At 51.2% G+C, this 23,457-nt stretch overlaps 1 long non-coding RNA gene across 1 annotated transcript; it reads right to left on the reverse strand.

The window, feature by feature from the left end:
- Window positions 1-8,537: 8,537 nt before the first annotated feature.
- LOC107142937 lies at window positions 8,538-14,340 on the reverse strand. The gene is made up of 4 exons (XR_001503622.2): window positions 13,346-14,340; window positions 11,714-12,259; window positions 10,468-10,742; window positions 8,538-9,422 (listed from the first exon to the last, which is right to left on the reverse strand). It is a non-coding gene; the product is annotated as an uncharacterized LOC107142937 (long non-coding RNA).
- Between the last annotated feature and the right edge of the window lie 9,117 nt (window positions 14,341-23,457).

Here is a 23,457-nt window from a genome sequence, read left to right on the forward strand (position 1 = left end):
TTTTTTTTACTTGACACATAGTAACTGTACGTATTTACAGGGTAGCGTTTGGCATTAAGATGCAGTACACAATGTCTACGGATCAGATCGGGTTAATTGGCACGTCCATCACTTTAAATGTTTAAGGTTTCTTTATGTTGAGAACATTCAAAACTCCTTTTTACCAGATGCCGTGAACTGTAGTTAAATGCTGTCCACCGTGGCCACCCCCGGTGCTGTGGGCGGCTGGAGGTTCTCGCTCCCAGGCAGCCGGAGCTCTGGTTTCTTCTTCCTCAGCTGCAGAGGGTTAATTTACACAGAGGGGCACTCTGCCCTCACAGGCTCCTCTCCTGGTTAGCTCTGTTAATCTCAGATAAACCCCAGCTCCTTAACCCAGCAAACACGACCTCTTGTCAACTAGCCCTTGACCTTTGTGTGCTTCAGCCTGAATCTCTAAACAGCTCTGTCTGATTGAAGTTCACTGTGATTCACTGTGTACTCATCCATCACACAGATCAAGACAGGCGCTGGAGATCCACAAGGAAGACAAGGCCTTGGGGTGCTGAGTAATCAGGAAGCATCTACAGGGTAGTAAATAACGTGATTAAGGGAAGCCCAGGGTGCTCAGGGGCATGCAAACCCCGGGAGGCCGTGGGGGTGTTGCAGGGCAGACGTGAGGAAGGCCAGCTACAACTTAATTTGGCCCTCAAAGCCAAGAGCCAGTAAAATGCAGCCTCTAGTCCAATGTTTCTAGGAAATTCGTTCTGAAAACTTTAGTACCTCCTCCCCTCTTCTCAGCTGTCCATTTCTGTAGTGTCCTCGGTCCCTGGTGGAGAGAAGGGGACAGGAGGATGGGGAGGCACCTTCCCCTCAGGACTGCCCGCAGCCCTGCCCTCCCCAGCCTGGTCCAGCTCACGCCCCCCTGGGGCCGGCAGGGCCCCACCCCTCTTTCCTCCAGCCTGATCCTCTCCATTTTCAGGGCTCACTAGCACCACCAGATGTAACCAGTCACATTTCTGGATCATGAAATGTCAAAATTGACATTTCACTCTCCCAGGTGTTGCGTGCCCTTCTCTGTGTGTAATCGCACAGAGCTTTTTTATGCCTTTTGGGTCATCTGCTTATTTAATAATGGAGCCACAATAGGAAAATGTGTCTCGTCAGTGAAATTAATTACAGGGAACACTTAATGCCTCTGCCTGCCGAGGTGTCTGTGCCAAGGTGTGTCTGCTGGACTGGGGCAAAGAGGACTTTGGTGCACAGATGAACCAGGAACCAGGTGACCTGAGTCAGGTGGGAGCCTGGATTTGGGCCTTAGAGGGGGAGTGAGCGTATGTGCATGCCTGCGTGTGCGCATGCCCTGTCTCCATGTGTGTGCCTCCCCGTGGGTCCCTACATGTGCGTGCAGGCTTGTTTGCAGGGTCACAGGCCAGCTTCTGGATGCACTGTGTGGGGACTGAGTCCTCACTGAGATTTCAGGAAGGTGACAATCTACTCACTCCTGCATGCACTTACCAACAGCAAAAGGACAGTGGGTGACTGTTCTGTACAGGTTTTGAACTAGACACTGGGGACATGATGAGTAAGTTGAGATTTCTACCCTCAAACAGTATGTGCAGTCAAGAACAGAGCTTCCCAAACTCAGACCTATGGACCTCATGGGTCAGTCATTTCTGTTCTAGGGGTGGAGGCTGATGGGGACATTGTGGGATGCTTAGCAGCATCCACAATCAAAATGTCCTCAGGAAAATGCCAAGGGTTGCCTGTGGGATGAAATTTCCTGCAGTTGTAGAGCACTAACTACTACAGACACAAAAATGTTGAAGCAGGTAATTTTGGTGACATAAATGAAGGACAGTCAGTCCTTTTCAGCCCTGGTTTCTGTGTCTGTGGATTCAGCTAACGCTGAATTGAAAGTATTTGGGAAAAAAAAAAAAAAGCATTCAGTACTGAACCCGAGCAGACTTTTTTCTTGTTATTATTTCCTAAACCATACAGCAGCCTGACTATTTACACAGCGTTTGCATTGTATTAGGTGTTACAGAGGTCTAGGGACTGTCTGAAGCGTGCGGAGGATGTCCACAGGTTACTGCAAACACCATGCCATTTCCTGTAAGGGCCTTGAGCATCTGCAGGTCTTGGCATCCCTGGGAGAGGAAGGGGTCCAGGAAGACTGACAGAGATCCACGTCAGTGCCCTGGAGTACAAAGGAGAGGGGAAGGGAGCAGGTGGAGGTTTATAGGAGGACAATTTTATCACAGCGACTTTGATCACTGATTGGCAAGCCCATCCCCAACAGGAGAGTCTTCCAGGGAAAACAGCAGGGCTCTGGGCTGGAGGGTGGGGCCTGAAGGCCTAGGGTTCAAGGTAGAGAGCAATTCTTGGGAACTCAAATATCTGTCACCCGCTCCAGGTGGAGTCTGGGGTGGGGTGGGGGTACATGGTTCAGGGAGCTCAGGACAGATCGCTGGGACCGTGGGCAAGAGAAAACAAAAGGAAGACGGGGTAGGGGGGACCCCATGTCCTTCTGAAATGGACTCCAGTGGACTTGCTGGGCAGTCCACTGCAGTGGCTTCACATCACAGGCTGAACTTGCTTGCCCTCCTGAGGGCTGTGGACAGTGGATAGCAGGTGGCTCATAGTGGGTGGTCACAAAACCAAAGGAGGAGCTGAACCAGTTCCGGATCTCCTGATGTGGATAGGGGTGGAGGTTTTCCACTTCCTGATAGAAACTATGGTACAAGATTGCCTGGTGATGGGGGCTGGAGAGTGGCCATTGCTGCTGTCCACGTGTTCTGCCCGTGCCCTGTGGTCACAGAGCTCCTATTTTAGTTCTCTGTCTGCCTTGCATCCTGTTTCCACCAGCAGGGCTCTGGGCTGTGGGGGGCCTTCCCTGTGGCTGCTGAGTGTGGTTCTGTTCCCAAATGCTCTGGCGATGACCTCACCCCAGGGGATTTTTCTCTCAGGCCAGTGAAGGACAAGGACACACAACTGGGTGGCAAAGGTCAGGTGTCACCTTTTGGACACTGGGGGAAAGGTCAGGTTCTTAGGGAAGAGATCATCAGGGAGGAAAAACTGGCTCTTCTGTTTTAAATTTTCTTTCTTTCCTAAGAACATATTTGAGTTTGCAAAAAGAGGATCCTATAGGGATCACTTCTCATGTGCCAGCGGTGAATGGGTCTCCTCCACTTGAAATGTGCCACTTTTGATTTTACATCAAGCAGATGGAGTGAGGTCCGGGAGGGGGATTCCTCCAGGAGACGGTCCCCACCCTCTGCCCCAGGCTTGGAGAAAGCTCCTATTCTGATCCCAAAGTCCTGCTATGGGAGGATGAGGAAGACCTGACCTTGGTGGCAGTCTTCATGAGAGCTAGGACCTCAGGCAAGATCCCCCCCCCCCCCCCCCGGGAGCTGCTGGGAGCCATGTAGTTCATAGGCCTGGGGGACCCCCAGGCCTATGTGGGGGCTGGGCCTCCTCATATCTGTGCCCACCTCTAGGACCAAAACCATGCCTGACACACATCAGACAACCCTGCACGAGATAGAACAAACTGATGTGGTTGGTGCAAGCCACCAGCTCCTTGGATGACCTTGGAAAAGCCTTGCTGTTCCCATCTGTGGGGTGGGGAATGTTAACAGCACGACCTTGGGGTGTTTTGAAGATCATCTTCTTTCTTTCTCAATTTACTTTTAATTGGCACATAACGATTGTGCATATTTATGGGATACATTGTGATATTTCAGCCTGTGTATACTGTTTAATGATTAGATGGCAAATCCATCATCTCAAGTATTCATCTTCTCTTTGTGTTGGGATCACTCAAAATATTCTCTACTAGCATATTTGGAAATATGCAATTAATTACTGTCAACCATAGTCACCCTGCTATGGGACATGGGAAGCTATTCCTCCTGCCCAAGTGTCTTGAAGAGTAAATGGGAAAGTGTTAAGTCCACACTCCCCATGAATGTTACAAGCACAGGTACACCCGAGGACAAGTGGTCATGAAGCCACCTCTCTGTGCACTTAGGTCCCAAATGCTAATCTAGAGGCTCAGAGTACCAGTTTCCTCAGGTGTTTCTCAGTCCTAATAGTTACCCACGTGTACAAACGGACATTGTCACCTAGGGCCTGGGAAAGCTGTTTTCATCTTGAATGAAAAGAAAAAAAAATACAGTTTTATAAATATTTAAAGTTTTTCTTCACTGGCCTTTGTTGACACTAAGAGTTGTTCACAATTTGCTGGAATGTCCTCAGCTGGAGATGGCATCTGGGAAGAGCAAGCTGTGGGGTGTGGAATGCTCTTCCTGGTCAGTTGACTCTTGGTTCCTCATTGTCCTCCCTTGGTCGCTGGTTGACGCCTCTTTGAAATCTTCAGTGCTTTTCAGTAGCACTGAAGGGAAACCCACGTGACCCTGCAGCCAGGGTCAGAGGTGGCCCTCAAACTGGCAAGCAGGTGGCCACAGTGGGTGAGAGGGACAACATGGCTTTCTCACCGCCGTAACAAATCACTACACACTCTTTAGCTTGAGATACCAATTCACCCTTTCACTGTTCTGGAGGGTCCAGAATCAAGGTATCCACAGGATAGGGTTCCTCCTAGAACCTATAAGGAACAATCTGCTTCCTTCCCTTTTCTAGTTTCTAGAAGAACCCATCTGAATTCCTTGGTTCATGTCTTGTCACTCTGACCTCTGCTTCTGTTACCGTAGGAGGCTCTCTGGTTCTCCTGTCTCCATGCCATAAGGCCCTCTGCAAGTCATTGGGCCCCTCTGGGTAATGCAGGGTCATCTCCTTCACTTAGTTATACTTGCAAGGGTCCTTTGTTTTATGGACTGAGTGGTTGTGTCCTTCCTCATGTATCAAAGCCCAGAGTGAAGGATCTTTGGGGATGGGGACTTTGGTAGGTAGTTAGGGTGGGAGGAGGATTGAGGGCAAGGCCCTCAGGATGGGATTAGCTGTGTATGAGAGCAATCCAGAGGAAGACCATGTGAGGAGCACCAGGAAGGCGGCCATCTGCAAGTCAGGAAGAGGGCCTCACCAGACACCAGGCTGACCAATCCTTCACCTTGGGTTCTGTAGCCTCTGAGACTGTGGAAAAATAGATTTGGTTTCAGGCTACCTGGTGCATGGTGTTGTGACGGTGGCCTGAGCTGATCAAGACACACAACAATTTACAGACTTTGGAGCAGATCGTGCACATGTTTGGGCAGACTTGATTCAGCCTAGCTTAGAGGTCACTTCAAGACAGCTTCTGGTGAAGATAGGTGGGGCAGGAAGCCTGGCCTGGAGAATCCCCTCTCAGGGCCAGCTTGCAGGATCTGCTGGGTCTGCACTAGAGCAGACCCAATCTCACCTCTTTCCTCATCCTCCATGCCTCTGGGAAGGGTCTGAAAGATGGGCAGGCCCCTCTCATTCTGTCCACCTGGGTGGGGTTCATGGCACAGGCTGACTTGGAGCTTTGGGACTGGCCTCTCACACTCCTTACTCTCCCCGTCCATTCATTGATCCACGTATTTGGGTGGAAATTGTTGGGTTTCTGTTCTCTACGAGGCACTGTGTGGGGACTAGAGATGCCTCAGTGAACAAGAGAGCAGTAGAGTGAATGTCCTATCTAGGACCTCCATGGCCCTCTCCCTGCAGACCAGCTCCCTGCCCTCTGACCCCCAGTGCCCACCTGCCCTTGCTTCAAAGATCCATGCCGTGTGCAGGTCACCATGATTTGTTCTTTGCCTCTCTCCCCTCGGCCTCCCTCCGTCTGCCTCTTTCGTCTCTATTCTCCGAACATCGTGTGTCTTTTATACCGGGTCCCTCTTTTCCAGCAACACCAGGACCCTCAACTGCTGCTGCCATGGAAGGGGACTTCTGGATGGATCCCAGCATCTCTGCTGACTTCTGGGGGCAGATTCCTCCTTCCCAGCTGCTGGGGATGGGAGGCATGCCTGCTTGGTTTGTTGGGGACCTGGTGCTCCCTCGTGGGCTACGGTTGCTGGTGAGAAAGAACTGAAGCTATGGGGTCTGGAGGCAGCAAGACTGGATAAGGAGTCGGAGATCACCCCCTTGAGCCCCTTTACCTGGGAAAAGGAGCTAGCCATCCTCCTTGCAGACAAACTCTAGGGACACTGGATGTAACCTGTTTTCCAGTTGTTGGGTGAGTGAGCTCAGAGGTTTTATCAGGATGAACAGTGCTAACATGATGGGGCACCTGGCACGTGGAAGCCCTCTCTAAACAGGCCTCAGGACAGCTCAGCCGGGTCTGTTGGTCTCCCTGGTGTTCCACCCTCTACCACTTATTTGAGCCTCTGCACGCACAGGTCCCACAGCCTCAGCAAGAACTGTCTGGTTGTGTCTGAAGGGCCAGATAAGACTCTCTGGTCTGAGTGAGGACGAGTTACAGATATGTTTGTCTTTTCCTATTTCTTCAAACTCTGCAAGAGAAGGTTTTTTTTTTCCCCCCTGGGCAGCATCTAAATCATCACTGCCAATCCGAGCTCACAGAACACTCATTCTCAAGATGCACTATGAATGAAATTCAGTTATCAGTCGGAGGTAGCCTTGGGGCTCGGGGCTCTCTGCTAGACTTCATGGTCCTGACCACCCTTGGGTTGGGCACATCTCCCCCTCTGAAGGATGAGGAAATGGAGAGGAGAGAGCTCCTTCTACCAGCTCTGCTAAGGAGAGAGCAGGCAGAGACCAGGCCTGAGGCGATCGAGGAGGAGTCATGGGGTGGGTCCCTCCTGTTGCCCTGGGTCAGAACCACAAGGCTCGGTTGTGAGCACACTTTCCAGGTGGGAGTGATTTTGGTTTCCTCATTTCTGTAACTGAATAAAACACATTTGTTTCCTCACCCTGGTGATCATGGTTTTCATTTCTCCTTGGAAAATGCTTTTGGAGCAATGGCCATTTAAGAAGATTTATGGCTGACATGGAAACTTCAAGAAGGTGAAATGAGAGGATATCTGCTGGGGTGGGGTGGAAAAGGCCTGCTCGGGGCCCGTGGGACCCGGTGGGCAAAGCCGAGAGGGGACCAAGGAGAGACCCCTGGCCCCAGGCTCCACGGGTGCTGGCAGAGTCGTCAGCCCCCCGCCCCACATCACACAGATCAAGAAGGGGACGTGCTTTCTTCCCCAACCTCGGGGTTTTGTGTTGAGAGATAATGAAAGACTGCAGCTGTCCTGAGATAGCAGCTGTCTCAGAATAGAGACACTGTGTAATCCTGAGGCGGGAAGCGCAGTCAGCCTTCAGGAACAGAGAAGGGGCGTGCACAGAAGGAAGCTTCTAGAAAGCGTGTGGGTGGACAGATAAGTGGCAAATGAGGTAGGTGAGGGGGTGACTGGCTCCAGTCTGGCTCTGTGGCCAGGCTGCCACATTCCGGGCATGCCTCCCTCCTCCCTAGAGGTGTGACCTCAGGGAAAGGTCCTTCCTGGCTGGGCCTCCGTGGAGGCATCTGTAAAATGGGTGAGTCCCATTTGATGATAATAGCCCTGACTCACGGCGTTATGATGAGGGGTTTAAGAAATGCACCCTGCTTAGAACAATGCCTGGCTCAAAGCAAGTGTTCAAGATGTGTGAGCTGCTATTAGAGGGAACAGGGAGACCTCAGTAAAGTAGACAGGCATTAAGAACACCAAGCCCAGGCTTATCATGTGCACAGTTGTACAATGACTGGTTAAAGCCTACCTGCCGCCAGCGTCATCTCCTGGAGGTCACGAGGAGGTTGGAGTGAAGACGTGGTGTCTGCCTTTAGGAACATCCCCTGTGTCTGTGGGCAGGAGGGATCCAGCTCGCGTGTCCTTGGTGTGGAGGAAAAGATATTATACTTCTAAGAGTGCCCGAGCCCATATCAACAGGCCCACGTCACAGCGCTCTGTGACAGGGTGTCATCACAGCACAGCTGGAAGGGCTCTTTGGCAGCTTCTATTCAACCTTTCTTTGTTTTCACCTTGACGGCTGAAGTGACCTTGATGCAAAGTGACCTGGGGCAAACATACGAGGCCAGCGTGTGGTCAAAGGCAGGGTCTGCCCCCTGGTATGGCCCTCGGGGAGCACAGGTGCTTGGAACATTGCAACCTCCAATTCTGAAATGATGCCCTGATTGTCACTGTGACTCGTGTTCTGAGCCTCACCTTAGACTTCAGCCTCTGGTGTGAACATTGCCCAGGGGCTGGGGCTCACCTGGTGCCCTAACCCTAACCCTAACCCTAACCCTAACCTCATATCCCATGAGGGATGCCGGGAACAGGTGGGACACTCGGGAGTGACCTCTCTGGGTCCCTGGCTCTTTAACTCTGTCTCCGTTTCTCCCCTCCGTCTGGTTTTGCCCTTCGGCTGTGGCGCTGCACACTTTAGACTGGGCCCAGGTTTCCTGCGAGGGCAGTGCGTGCCCCTTCCCCAAGCGCCAAAGAAGGAGGGGTCACAGAGCCACTCAAAAGGGACAGACATGTGATTCTAGAACATAGATCTTTATAGAAAATAAAATGAAGGCGACTGAAGTCCCTGAAAAAGAAGACAAATGCCTTGACATACAAATTTAATTTAATTAATCAAACACTAAAAATAAAATATATACACACATTTATGTAACTAAAATGCTACTAGACATTTAAAAATACATGTGCACATGGCAAGGCAATATTACTAAGATAGAAAAGATGGACTGGAGGTAACCAAAATGTGAACGACAGTTTGTACTTTAAGATAGCAAAAAAACCTATTGTGCAACTAATACCCACTTAGCGTCCCTCGTGCCCTGGAGAGGTTCAGAAGCCTCTCTTCTGGGGCCTGGAGGTGTAGTCAGTGAGGCAGGCAGTTGCTGGCTCTGTTTTAAACCAAGTACTTGCAGCGCTCTGACCTCTGGGAAGATAGCTCTTCCTGACCTTCTTTAAGTGTGGCCAAGGGACTGGTTAGGTCAATGACATGCCAGTAAAGGTGACAGATGTTATGTCTGGGTGGGGACATTAAGAGCCAGTGAGCAATTGGCCTGTGTCCCCCCTGTCAATCATGGCCATAAATCAGCGGATGCTCTGTGAGCCTGGACTGGGTGAGGACCGCATAGAGCAGAGCCCCTCATCTGCCCACTATGGACACCCAGGGTAAAAGAGAAGTAGAACTCGTGAGCGTAGGACACAAAGCTTCTTGCATTGTTTGTTGCCCAGAATAAGTGAGCTTACTCCAGCTGATGCAAAATGACATCTTGAGTTGAGTTAAGGAATCAGCATCTGCGTCTGGCTTGTGACCACGTTTGTTCCCTGTCTTCCAGAAGGGAGTGACGGTGAGTGTATGGTGGCTTCTCCCGTGAGACTTGCAGCTTGTGAAGGGACATAGGAGTTTCCCAGAGTCAGGAGCGTAGAGGGAGCCCAGCAGTTCAGGAAGCATTGCACCAACGCTGGGGGCCTGGAGTGAGAGGTCATCACTGTTCCAGAGACAGTGTCCAGCTGGAGTCCCTGAAAGGAGAAAGGGTTGCAAAGGGACTTGTACCTGGATGGTTATTTGTCAGGTGAACTCAGGAGGCTGGTGGACCTGTTACTGAGGTCGCTGCGGCGGGCAGTTCTGTGCCGTCCCTCCAGTGCCAGCTGAGAACCACAGGGTGCTTCCTGGAATTGCCAGCAGGAAGGACAGGGGCCCTCGGCTCCCACCTCCCCTCCTTCCTTGGGGGTGCCCTGGGCTGCTCACCCTCCTCTGTGTCTGCTGTGATTGAACTTGGAGGCTAGAGAACATTCCTGCAGGGGTGTGCCCCTCCACGGGGAGGAGAGCCTGGGCACGGTGTTAGCACCAGGTGAGCCCCAGCCCCTGGGCAGTGTTCACGCCAGAGGCTGAAGTCTAAGGTGAGGCCCAGAACATGAGTCACAGTGACAATCATGTCTACTTTGACGCTACGATGTGATTTACATAAAAGGGGCATATGCCCAGTATTTCTCTGCATCCCTGTCTTCCTGGACAGACAGACTCAGCCCTGTCACAGACATGGCAGAGGCAAGGCCGCTCGCCCTCTCTAGAAGGCAGCAAATCTATGGTGCAGGCCTTCTATACGGGAGTCATCAGGTCCTGACCTTCTCTGTGGCTGAGCAGACTGAGCCCCCATGACCAGCTGCTATGGTTCGGATCTTGAATGTTCTCAAAGGCCCAAGTGTTAAGGGAGGTGGTGGAACTTTTAGCAGGTGGGGTTCCGTGGGAGGTCTTCAGGTCACTGATGTTCTTGGAGGAGATAGAGGGACCCTAACCCCTTCCTCCTTCCCCTTTTGCTTTCCAGCCAAGAGGTGGGAGGCTTAGCTCTGCCACACCCTCCTACCATGATTTGCTGTTCCACACAGGCCCAAAGAAGGAGGCAATTGGCCATGGATTGGAACCTCCAACACTGTGAGCAAGAACAACCTTTTCTCTTCATTAGCTGCTGCTCTCAGGTGTTTGTGACAGAGATGGAAAGCTGACCGACACACCCACCTTTCAGGCACCAATATCCCAGCACTTTCCTAATTATCACCCAGATACCTCAGCACCATCCTGCTCTTGTTTGGCCTGGTGTTGGGGTCCCCTCCTTTCTGGGTGGCCCTTGCAGGCTGTCTTCTCACTCCACATGACTTGAATAGGAGACCAAGATAGAAGTTCTGCCTAGGAAGCTCCTGCTCTTCTGGCACAGCAATGATTGGATGCCTCAAGTGTGCACGTCTTCCCACGTGACCTGTCTCAGCAACGTGGGGATAAGCGCTCAGCTTTGTTTCTGGCGGGGTGCTGCTGGGTTTGCGTTGCTTTTTGCAATATGCCATCTGTAGGAGTGAAACTGATTTTTCAGAGTAAACAGGCTTTGTGTAAAATGTATACACATGTATGGTGCCACTATTAGGCTTGGCAAATGATTCCCCCCCCAATAATTGCGGGAGCTAGGGCCCCTCTGCTGCTGCTACCCAGGGACTCATGACTGGGGTTCATATGAGGACAGGACAGGAGGCCTGTCAGCTCCTCTCTCAGCCTTCTGAACCCCTCCCCTAGGGATGGGGGGGCTGGGTGAAGGCCCTTCTTAAGAAGTATTTCATGGGGCTTCCCAGGAAAAGAGTGACTTTTTCTTCTTTTGCAGAGACAGATTGAGCCTTCAAAGGTGACACTGGAGTGGTCACTGGTAGCTCCTGGGTTCAGAGAGGCAGCCGTACCTTGACCCAGGGGGCTTGGCTGACCACTCTGCCACCTGTGTTGTGAGCACGATCCAACTGGCTGACTTCAGCGGAGAAGGAGGGATTCTGAGATGATCCCGGTGGCAGTTGCTTTGGGGTGTCAGCTTGGCTGGGCTAATTAATCACACCCTAATCTAGGGGGTTAACATCAGCAGCCAGTTGACTTTACGTCAAGTGGATTACCCTTGTAACGTGGGTGGACCTCATCCAAGCTGCTGAAGGCCTGTGTGCGAACACAGGATTCCCAGGGAAGAGGAAGTGCTACCCAGAGAAGGCAGCCTCTCCGTGTGCCTTAGCCTCCCGCCTGCCCACCTGCCCTGCAGGTTCAGACCAGCCAGTTCCTACGTCACATGAGCATTAATCATATGATCCCTTAAAAGAAATCTCTTCTCTAAATCTATATCTATATAGACACAGGCACAGGCCTGAATGCAAAGGTCTAAGTCAATATCTGCATCTCTCTGTATAGTCTATACCTCCTGCCATAGGCTCTGCCCTCGGCCCCCAGGGCCAGCTTCCGGTTCTCACCCACACTCACGACCTCAAGTCATCTCTCCCTGGATTCTCACCTCCCATCCAGACATCTCCCTGCTGGTCCAGACCAGGGTCTGCACGCTCTGCCCCGAGAGCCAAGTCCAGCTCCCTCTGTCGATGGGGCTCGTGAGGCCCAGCTGCAGCAGGGCTCCACACCACCTGTGGCCATTTCCAGCTGCCGCAGCAGAGAGGAGAGGATTTACAGAGACTCTGTGGCCTGGAACGCTGCGGGTATTTTCTCCCTGGCCATTTTCAGACACATCTCGCCAGCGCCCACTGTGGCCCACGTATCCAGCTTCTCTATGCTACTCACTTGACCTTTCCTACCCAGGCCCAACCACCTCGTTCCCTTTCTCAGGAGCCTCTGTCCCCGGGACAGCACTGCCCTCCATCCTGTTGTCCAGACCAGAAATCCCAGCCTCCCCGGTCTCTGCTTTTCAGACCAGCCCAACACCCATCCTGCATCTGGTCCCACAGACCCAGCTTCTGGCTCTCCCCAGGACTGGCCTTGCCCACTCTCTTCTTTGGCTCCTGTAATATCCTTCTCAGGATGTGTCGTGCCAGCGGGTCCCCTCTCTGTCCTGCCAACAGAAAAACAAGATGAACTTCTCATTCCACAGCAAGAAGCCTCTTTGGAGCATCCCATGACACCACCCACCACCCAGCTGTCACCCCCCCTTCAGTGCCTCTCCACCCTGACCAGTGCAGCCTGCAATCAGCTTTGGCCATTGTCTCTTAGTGTCCGGGCACTGCCGTGTCCTTGCTGGGCTCTGAGACTCGCACGTCCCCGTCTGTCCTTCCACCTGTTCTGCTCTCGGGCTTCTTTGTGGGTGAACTCCCAGGGACCTCAGTCCATGATACTTTGATTTCTCTGGAGGACCTTCCTGTGGTCCTCCAGGCCTGGCCTGGCTTTGGGTTTCTCTTGTCAAAGACTTTGCTCACCAGGCTGTGACATCCCGTTCTCTGCCCCCACCCACCGGCTGACCAGCTCCCCCCGGGGCAGGGCCCTCGCCAGCCCGAGCAGTTTTTGAGATGGTGAAAGTGTGAAGAGCTGGGATAGGCCCTCCCAGTTTCCAAGGAACAGTGGTAAGGACCTTGGCCATGTCCCCAAGCACAGAGAAGCTCAGCTGGCCCTCAGGGGGAGGTGTGACAGGGCAATAGAGGCGTTGACAGCAGCTCTGGGCCTTGGAGAGGTCTCCGTCTTGGACTCTGCCATCCCTCCCCCTCGTCTCTGCCCGGCCCTTGGCTGCTGTTCTTCCTTCTCTCCAGAGTGAGGTCTCTCTTCTGCTTCCTGCCGCCCTCCTCTGCCGCTTCCCTCCCCTGCCCCAGCTCACTCCTGTCCGCTCTCTCTAGCCCTCCTTCCCCTCCCAGGCGTCTCCTGGTCCCTCCCCACTTCCCACCCCCAGCCTCCTTTCCTTCCCGATTCTCCTCTCTGTCTTTCTTCCCCTTTCCTCTCCCCCCTCCCGCCTCCTGCACCATCCTCTTTGGCTCCCACAGGTGGGAAGTGCCGAACGGTGTCACTCCATTACTGTGCAGTATTTGCTCATCTTGTCTGCTGTAGGCAGTTGAGTAATCAGGCTTGGTGAAGTGCCGAAGAGCCCCTCACATGTGGGAGGCAGGGCTAAGCCGTTGGCACATGGCACCTGACCCCGTCACAGCGTACCTACCTTTGCAGTGTGTGCCGTGCTTACTTCGAGCAGGAGGGGTCACCTGTGATGCAGCTCAGGCAGGACACCGTGGAGGAGGCGGGACTTGATGGAGTACTTGGCAGGGCCCCTCCTCTCTCCCGCTTGTTTCCTCATGGACACTACGGACCTTGCCACTTTGTCTGCTGGGCACTTGGCACAGGTCTCCAGCAGTCACCCGCACACAGATTCTTAGGGGATTGTGCTGGGTTTTCTACCTGGCTTTATGGAGCCTCTGTGGGGCATCTCAATTCCTTTTGGAGTGAGGAGGCGCAGCATTGGTCATTGAGTGAAATCATCGTCTCAGTGTTCCGAGTGCGTGGCGTGACGCCCCGTGGGTGACAGGGCTTTGGCCAAAAGCCATGCCTGCCACTTCCCTCTGGTATTGGTCACAGTGCTGTGGCATATCTGTGTGGTGGACATACCGCTGCCCAGCTGGTGGCCAGAGGATTAAAGACACAGTGCAGTGCCCAGCGCCATCTACGTGTGGCTCATTTTCCATTAATGCTTGGGTCTCCTTAGCGACTGTCTTGACACCAGTTTTCATGGAGTCTTCCTCCGCTGGACGTTCCCAGTGAATGGAAGGCATGTGCCGTGAATAGAACCGCGATCCTTGTAACACTCCTCCCACAAACTCCTTGCCCAGGGCGAACCTTGCAGGACAAAAGCAGACTTGTTCCCGCCTGGTGGGTTCCCTGTGACACCAGGCAGAGGGACGAGATGAGCAATTAGCATTGTACACCTCCGCGCTGCTGAGGATGGCTTTCAGTTAGCAGCAGCTGCCGCACAGCCTTGTGGATGTCACCCTCCTGCATGGATTCTGCTTGATAATTGCAGGATGTACCAATGCTTATTTTTAACTGCTCCCCCCCTTTAAATGGAAAAAAATGTCACCCCCTTTCTACAGAAGCTCAGCTGCAGCATTGTTGCCCCTATTAAAAAGAAAACAAAAACAACCTGGGACAATTGTCCTCTAACTAGTGCCACACAAAACCATAGCCTCTCAGCTCTCAGTCTGAAGGGAGAACAGTACAGTGTGTGTGGAGCCTGTTTTAGCAGCTTGCAGTGTGTGTGTGTGTGTGTGTGTGTGCAGGCAACAATATGCGCAAGTTGTTCAGAAGAAAAAGCTGTCTCCAAGTATTCTTTTAGATTCCACTTTTTTTTTTTGGAAGGAAATTTTACAAGCAATAACAGAATGCCCACAAAACAAGCACTTTTTCTTTTGTTTTTATCTTTAATCTTATTTTCAGTTTTTAATTTTGTAATATCTTTAGATTTATGGAAAAGTTACAAAGATTGTAACAGTGAATTCCTTAATACCTTTCCCCCAGGATCCCCTAAGTTAGCATCTTACAGGATAAACATGGAGTGGCATCCACACTGGGAGATGGATGGAGGGACATGCTCTTAACCAAGGGGCTGCATTTGGAGAACTAGTTTCCCTCTGAAGCCCTCTTCCTGTCCAGGGTCCAATCACAAGCCCACATTGCAGTAGCTGTCACGTCTCCTTGATGTCTTCTGATCGGAGACTTTTTAAACCTTTCTTTTTCTTTGATGCTGTAGATGGTTTGGAAGACTATTAGGTATTTTGTAGAATGTCTCTCTGCTTCAACTTGTCTGATTCGACTGAGGACATAGATTTTTGAGAAGAAGGAGGTGAAGCACCCTCTGGTTGCATGACATTAGGGGGTTCGTGATAGCAGCGTGGCTTGCTGGCTTGGCCTAGGTGGGTTGTGCATGGCTTCTTCACTATACAGTTATTTTCTGTTCCCATGCCACATTTATTAGAAACAAGTCATTAAGTCTACCTCCAATCAAGAGGAGTAATTAAGTTCTCCCTCTGTCTGAGCCATGCATGTAATGCATTATTTAGAATTCTTCTGGAGGGAAGGTTTCTGGAGCCTTGGTTTAATGGTCAATCTGTCACTATGTGATTTGGGGCCAGTAACTCAACCTCTCTCATTCTCAGGATTTTCTCCAACAGAAAGAGAAGCTACACAAAAATGCACTCTGATGTTTAACCAGCTGGAATGCCCTGTGGTTGGCACAGAGTTGGGTGATAGGCTCTGAAATGAGAAAGATGAGGGCGTGGGGTTTAGCTCCACTGCTTGCTGCCGAGATGACCTAGATACGTTTCCTAACCTTTACAGACTTCAGTCACCTGGTCTGTGAAATGGAAGAGGGAGGTACCGAGAGCACTGGAAGGCCCCAGTCGGGCTCTGTGTGCAGGCACGCACAGCGAGTTCAGCTTCTATTTTGACCAAATGGAGGTTCAGTAATATGCTGTTCAAAGTCAGTGTTTTATGGTGTTGAAAGAGTTCATAGAATTATACCCCTGTCTCTGTCACTGAAAAAATATTTTAGATCCTTTTCTAGCCTTGGCAAAGTGTGTCGCTTAAAGTGGCAGCACATGAATGCCATCCTTGCTGTGGCTGCAGGGTGGTGCATATGGCAGCTTTGGGGAGGCACACAGAGCCCACCTGGAGGGTCAGGGGGCCCCAGGGCAGCCTGGCCACTATGCAGCAGAAGGTCTTCTAGTCTGTGCCCAGCTTCTTCTTCTGTCACACAAGCATGACCCCTGGAGCTCCTGGCACACCCGCTGGGAACCACTCTGAGTCCAGAGCTAAATAGCTGGCCTGCCTATTGCTAACGGTTATTGCAGAGCAAGAGATCAGGGACCTGGACCACTGAAAGGCAGGAGTGTTGTGACCCCACCGTGGGTATCTTGGGTCTTACAGTCTTCATGTCCGATACCACCCTGGCATCTGCAGTAGAAATGGGAGGCTCTGAGGGTGATTATCACTTCCCTGCAAAAACATAATGCCTGTACTAAAGTGAAGGACAGTAGAGAGAGCTCATCATGCGGGTACACTGTTACCATGTAGTGTGGGCAAAGCGGTGGTAAAACTGGTGCCCAGCTCCCGATGGACGTGCGGTAAACGGGCAAACGCCAGAAAGAAACGAACCTGGACACACGTCTGCAGCCTGAGCGGGTGAATCATCCTGGAGAAAGAGCTGCACTGAGGAAATAGCATCCTGCATGGTGATGGTTGTCATTGCCCTGTGTGTAATTATACACAAAACGAAGCCATCGAAGGAGAATGGCTACGGTGCTCAGCCCTTAAGTTGCGCAGCAGCAGTAGGCGGATAACAAGAACCGAGGCAACACTGGAAATGCTCAGGATAAATATTTACTGTGAATAATAGGATGGGTGGGACGTGCACGGCCTGCTTGGGACCGTTAAAATACATGAGACTCGGGACAACGAGAGCAGAGAGGTAGAGGGGAAACCCTCCTGCGTGGGCGAGCAATTCTGCCAGGTCAAGAAAACCAGAAATAAATGCTGTTCAAAGGTCCCAATACCTTGGAGGGAACATTCCGGTGGTTCTTCTGAGTGCATTCTGCTCACCTAAATACTTCCCCAGCCTCCCTTTTTCCTTATGTGACCTCTAAACTCCGATAGAAAATGAACCCAGTCAACAGAACTGCTTTTAGGAGATGGACAGGAACAATTTCAGGTCTCTGTGTCAGGAGGGAGAGGAAGGGCTTTCGTCTTTACCTTCTTAGCAGCTTGTTAGAGTCCCTGAGCCCGTGCTGCTGGAACCCCAGGGTGACAGGCATTACGGTGAATCTATTGCCGAGCCTGGGTGCTTTAATGAGAGCATTGATCAGAGAGAAGCAGGAAAGCACAGTCCGGTAACACCTGAATGAATATAAATTTAGCCCTGGCTGCAGAGCCCACGGTGGCCTGCTCTGCCCTGGCAGTGCCAGAGGAAGGAGGAAAAGCAATTTTCCTCTTCAGTCTGGATTCTCTCCATGCTGTTGGCAGTTTTTAAGAAGAAAAAGTGATGATTATTTTACCTCTAAAAGCAACGGGAACTTGTCAAAGATTCCCTCCCTGGAAGTGACAATTCAGATAGCCTCTACTCGGTCCCCTTCTAAGCCAGAATTCAATCCAGTTGATGTGGGGAGGAAGTACTTTCCAACATTTGTGCCATCTGGAAATTGAGCAGGAGTTTCCATCAGGGAGTGAGTTGCCCATCAAGGGAAGAGTGCGAGTGGGTGTGGGTTGACCAGACACCCAGTTGTTTCAGAGGGCCTCAGTCTGGGGAGAGGGAGGGTTTGATGCTGGGTCACCTTATAGGTGACTCCAAGGTTAGCCCTCTGTCACTCTAGAAAGTCTCCAGCAGAGTGTCAAGGATCACAGGATCTTGGATCCAGTCTCTGTTCAATGTTCCTTGGTCCCTTTATTATTCAAATCGGGATTAAAATTCTTCATTACCCAACTAAGGACTGTCTGGAGAGTTTGAATGATGTGATGCACAGACACGCTGTGTTCATCCCAGTGCCAGGAGTAACCTGTTCTCAGTCAACATCATCCTTACGACTGCCCTGTGCCTGGTCTTCAGACTCAAACCTCATAGGTTGAGCCTTTTTTGGGGCCTGCCATTTTGTGTTTCACTATGTTATCTCACATGGATTCCCAACCACCTGGAGCGATGTGAATGGTTAGCCTCACTTTACAAAAGAAGACACTGAGGTTCAGAGGGGCGCATGACATCTTCAGTGTCACACAGCACCCTCAAGCTGCTGATGTTCTCACTGAGCTATCACGCCTGAGGTGCCTCAAACAATGTCAAGCACCTTGCAGAACCTCAGTGAGAGCCGGGAACTCCAGGGGTCTCAAACTCAGTCTGCTTCCAGGACTCAGTCCTCCCCGCCCTTCCTGCTCTGAAAGGCTGCTTCTAGCACACCTGCTGCCCCGTCTCTCCTCTCCTCTCTCCCCTCTCTCTCCCTCAGACTTGGGCACACTGGGACCTTTTGATTTCCGCAGCCTCTTCAGAAGTATTTTTGACACAAACAATAGTGCGGTTTCTGCCTTTTCAAGAGGCATCAGCCCATCGGAGCAGACCTGGTGACTCAGTTTGATCATCGCCTTTAAGCAGTTCACTCTGTGAGCGGGGATTTGACAGGCCTCCCTGTGCCGTGAAATCGCATACTATTTTTATGCCTTTTAATCTATCTTTTAACAGCCTCCTTGTGTGGAACTCCAGGCCCCAGACTCACAGAAAGCACGTTTCTGAGAGCGGCGAGGACAGGCTTGGCCTGTCTTAATCAAAGGCCCGGGGAGACCCCGCCTGGGGTCCTTATCAACCGTGCGCTTTCCCGATGTTACCCCCCCCCCCCCACTGTGGCCGGCGGGAACTTTCCTGGCTGCCTGGCAGAGCCCCAGCTGGCTTCTTCCATCTTAATAACTGCCGAGCTCTCCAAAGTGGGAGGCTGTCAAAATGCTTCCAAAGGGCCAGGGCTGCTCATGGAGCCCGCCTCGTGGGAAGGTCACCGTGGAAAGGGCCGGTCAGAGGGAATGTCAGCACAGGGATCCTCAGGTCCCCAGGGGAACCTCCCAAGGTGCCCTCAGGCCACAGAGTCCCAGCCTCCCTCCTGGGGCCTGGAGAGGCACTTGACTGCAGCCTCTGGAACAACAGGGGATCTGACGTGAAGCTCCTGCGGTGCCTTCTAGTCCTTCTGTTGTCTCTACTGTGAGATCCTTTGTCTTAGGAGGAACTTAGGGCAGGGACAGAGCACCTGGAGATCCAGACCATAAGAACAGCTCACACCAGCATGACCGTCATGTGAAATGCAGGCCCAAGAATGTTGGCCAAGAGAAAGGAGCTCATTCCACCAATGCGTTCAGTGGCATTTATCAGAGACCTTTGGTTGGAAACTGGGCTCCTGCACAAGGCCCACAGACCAGTCACAGTGGAGCCACTCTTCCATGTCACCGGCCCCAAACCTAAACCTAGCTGCTTGTCTGATCTTCTTAAGGAATTAAGCGCTTTGGCCAACTTTCACCTGCAAAGTCCGGGAGTCCCTTCTGCTTGAACCTTTATAAGAAAAGGGACTTAACCATCAGCCTTTTGCTTCCTGTCTCTGCTTTCTCCAGCCCCTTCCTGTCTACAAGGCCACCTTCTCTGCTCCACCCATGGCCCTCCTGGGATCCTACAGGATGAGGTGTTGCCCTCTCTAGAATGGCATGAAAGCCGATTTGTTGTAAGGCTACCTTTCCTCAAAGAGACTACCTGGGCCAGTCCTGTGTCCTTTGCTGCTGGGATCCCTGGAGAACCTGAGGTGCAGAGGAGGGGGCTTGGGTCCCCAGGTTGCTCTGGCTCAGCCCAGGACCTGAGCCCTGCAGCCCATGTGCTTTACCAGGCCTCAGAAGGGCTTCTCAGACCTTGAACACCACAGATGAAGGTCAAAGGCCCCAGGGGACAAACGCTCTCCATCACGGCTGGCTGCATGAGGACAGGCTGGGCTCTAGGACTGGGGCCGGAAAACCTCCAGATCGTAGCCTTCAGGTGACCATGGACCCCTCCCCCTGGGGAGAAGACTGCCAGAAACATCTCCTTTCTCTACAGGAAGAAAGGGGACACACATTTCCTCTCTACAACACAGCAGGAGCGAGGGACTGCTCACCTGAGGACCCAGAGGGCCCACCCCTCACGGACAGCAGAGCTGGGTGGAGCCTCCAAGAGGCTCAGGGCACCTCTGCTGATGGGGACGCCACAGTCCACGGTCACTGCTGGCAGAAGACCTGCTGGAGCTGCGGAGTCCCTCCACCTCTGGCTCCTCCAGCCCAGGCCTTCCCAGGAGGGGGCTTTCCTCATCTGGGGGTTTGGAGGGGTCGCCTTACAGCCTATTCTGCAGCCAGGAACGAGCTGTGACCTCCTTAGTCCCTTTCTTCAGTGTCTGTTTGAGGAACAGGAGGCCTCCCAGGGCTGCGGCGGGAGGGGTCCCTTTCTCAGCAAGGCTCCCCTCAACGCCAGGTTGTTGTTCGCATATTTGCTTTCTATCTGAATCTCTAAGCAATAAATTTCCCTTTTCTCCACAGGCTCTATCTTTATAGCCCAGGGTCCAGGAAAAAAATGCAGTGTGGAATGTCACCTTTCTGCCAAAGAGAGAGAGCCCGCAGATGAGTTCCCCGCGCTGGTCTCCCTGCGGGGATTGGGATTCCAGGCAAGGGGCCCCTGGGAGGGCAGCAGTTAAGATGAGGTAGAAGAGGACAGGCCAGCCCTTGCCGTGGAGCTCCCCTGTCAGCATCTGGAGGCACTGAGATGTGGGGGCAGGGTCCAGCTCGGAAAAGAAGCAGGCATTGCCCCCGGATGCCTGGGAACAGGGCGATTCCAGGGCTATGACCCCAGGACTCAGGAGTTGGAGATCAGATTCCTTTTCTACAGAGGGTTGAGGCTGAAACAGTGCCTCTGAATGGCCGTTCCCATTGCCCGGGGCCCCTGCCAACTGCCCAGAGGGCCCCTGCCAACATCAGTCTCTCTGGCCAATATGCCCAGACACAGTGGAGCTGGCAGCTGAGCGGGAGGAAAGGTGCTGAGTCAATCCCTAAAGGGTAGGCGGGGTTCAGGCCCAGGCATGGCGGGGAAAGCGCCCCAGGACCGAAGGAGTGGCAGGAACAGCACACAAAGGTACAAAGGGTCATGGAAAACCCTGAGCTCTAAGTGGTCACCTGTAGCTGGAGTCCTGGCGCAGGTGACAGCAGACAGGAGGTGAGTCCAGAGGGCAGCCCAGCAGCAGGCCACACGTCCTGACATGTCACTCCCAGTGTCTGCCTTTCTCTCCATCCCTCCCTTTCTTTCTTTCAGCATCTGGAAGTCTCTGGCTGTTTAAAGAAGGGAGATAAGTTCCACCCCAGTCACAGGAAGGGGTAGGGACTGGGCTTCTCCATCTGGACAAGATACACAGATAGAGGTGCTCATGCCGTGGCAACCAGACGGCACAGGACACCCTGACGAGGGGCCTCAGGAGGGCCCTGCACACGCTCTTCTCTGTGGCCTGGGGAGACTGTCCAGGCTGCGGTGCAGGGAGAGGGGACACGAGAGGCCCAGTGCTGCAGGAGACAGAATGGAGGACTTGGGGAGGCCCCGGGGCTGGGACTCCCTGGGCTGTGTTCCTGAAAGGAGAGGGCTCCCTACAAAGAGTTCTGGGGGTTGTGGAGGAGTCCTCCTGAGTCCCCAGCAGAGGCCTGGCCAGCACAGACACCAGAGGAAACTGTGAGGGAAGGCCTCCAGGAGGGGCAGACGGAAGACTTGCTGGTGTGGACAGGACAGGAATAACTCCTGACCCCAGAGCCTCAGGGGAGTATGCAGGGGGCATTGTCTCTTTGAAGGGACAAAGTTAATTTGTACCTTGAGAGAATCAACCTGTCTTCAAGTACCTTACCAAGAGCAAGCCTCAAGAACATTTATAGAAATACAAAGAAAAGGCAGGTCTTCAACAGTGGAGCCACTGGTATCTAGGACCCTAGCAAAACTGACTAGACACCTAAAGAAGGAAAAAAAAATATCTATAATGAGCATAAAAAGTACCCATCAATAGAAAAAATCATAAATGACATAGGCAATAGAGCTAGTAGACAAAGAGATTACAACAGCTATTATATAAATATGCACGATGGGTTCAAGAAGATAGAGGAAAGCATGATTATCTTAGATACATAAAATATACAAAAAAGAGACCCAAATTCAATCTCTAGAGCTGAAAAAATATCTGAGATGTAAAATATACTGGGTGGTACTGAGAGCAGATTAGATGATACAGAAGAAAAAATTAGTGAACTTGAAGTTAAGGCAATAGAAATTACTCAAAATGAAACAAAGACAAAAAGACTGAAAATAAAATGAACAAGACACCGGTGAGCTGTAGGATAAATATAAGTGTGAGTTGGAGTCCCAGAAATAAAAGAGGAATCAAAAAATTTCAAGGATATATGTGCAAAATTTCCCCACATTTGATAAAAACTAGAAAGTCCTACGTCCAAGAAGCTCAGAGATCTCCAAGCAGAACAAACTTGAAGAACCTATATCAGTGCACATCATTTTTTTTTCTTAAAAGAAGTGATAATAGGGTATTATAAAAGTACCCAGAGGGAAAAGATATATTAGGTCTGGGGAATCGAGACAAGCAAAACAACCACCTTATTTTTGAAGCAACCAAAAGACAATGGGATAACATATTTACAATATTCAAAGAAAAAAAAATAACATGTCAATCTAGATATGTATTCCCAGAAAAAATATCTTTCAGAAATGAAGGTACAGCAAAGACAAATTAGAGAAAATATTTATTTAGAAGTGTATTTCAGAAAGCTCGCTCTGCTGATGATGTGGAGGATCGATTGGCAGGAAGAGAGCCTAAACTAGGCCCTCTGTTGCAGCAATCAGGAAGGATGAGGTGAGAGGCATTGGCCCCTGTCTGCCTAGAGCTACCTGATAGTCCTCCAAGTGCATTTCAAAGAGTGAAAATTGCATCTTCTGCTTCTCTAGTTCCCCAGGACATAGAGCAAGGCACCCAGCGGCTTTCAGAAAATGCCCTCCAACATGGCCATGTTCCGTGATGGGATCCTCATGTACACAACTCCATTGTATGAGATACTTGTTTCTTTTCGAAATACTATTGATGATGCAGTTAGAAACCACTATTAGTACAGCTGAAATTATTCACTGTGAAATGCAATAGTTTTGTTTTGAAGGCTTTCTGTGGTAAAGAGAGCATACACCCACTAATACTTTCTTCTAGTCTCTGTGTTATGGAACCTGAATTGATTAAAAAATAATTCTAATGGAATTGAACACTAGAGTAGGGTTGAAAACTAGCAAGATTCTAAGATACAAATTAATTTTTAGTTTGCAGTAAGTATTTTTAAAAAAAGATAACCCCACACTTTTTCAATAATACAGTCTCCTAAGATGAGATAACAAACATAGATGCTGTTGAGTTGAAATCTTTATATATAAATTTAAGTTATTCTTCCAGGACAAAAGATGGTAATTCATTTATTTAAAGATTATTAATCAATGCATTAACTTATTTATTCACCAAAAAAATTTAGAATAATACCAGTGTTTTAGACAGCTTTTTCATTTCTATGACCAGACCTGCAAGAACCATACAGAGGAGGAGAACTTTATTTGGTGCTCATGGTTTCCCAGGTCTCAGTCCACAGAGGCAGGCTCCACTGCCCAGGGCCCAGGTGAGGCAGAACTTCACAGAGGAAGGCCCTGGAGGAGAGGAGCAGCTTGAG

The sequence above is a fragment of the Marmota marmota genome, unplaced genomic scaffold, assembly GCF_001458135.2.
Source record: "Marmota marmota marmota unplaced genomic scaffold, marMar, whole genome shotgun sequence".
NCBI lineage: Eukaryota > Metazoa > Chordata > Mammalia > Rodentia > Sciuridae > Marmota > Marmota marmota.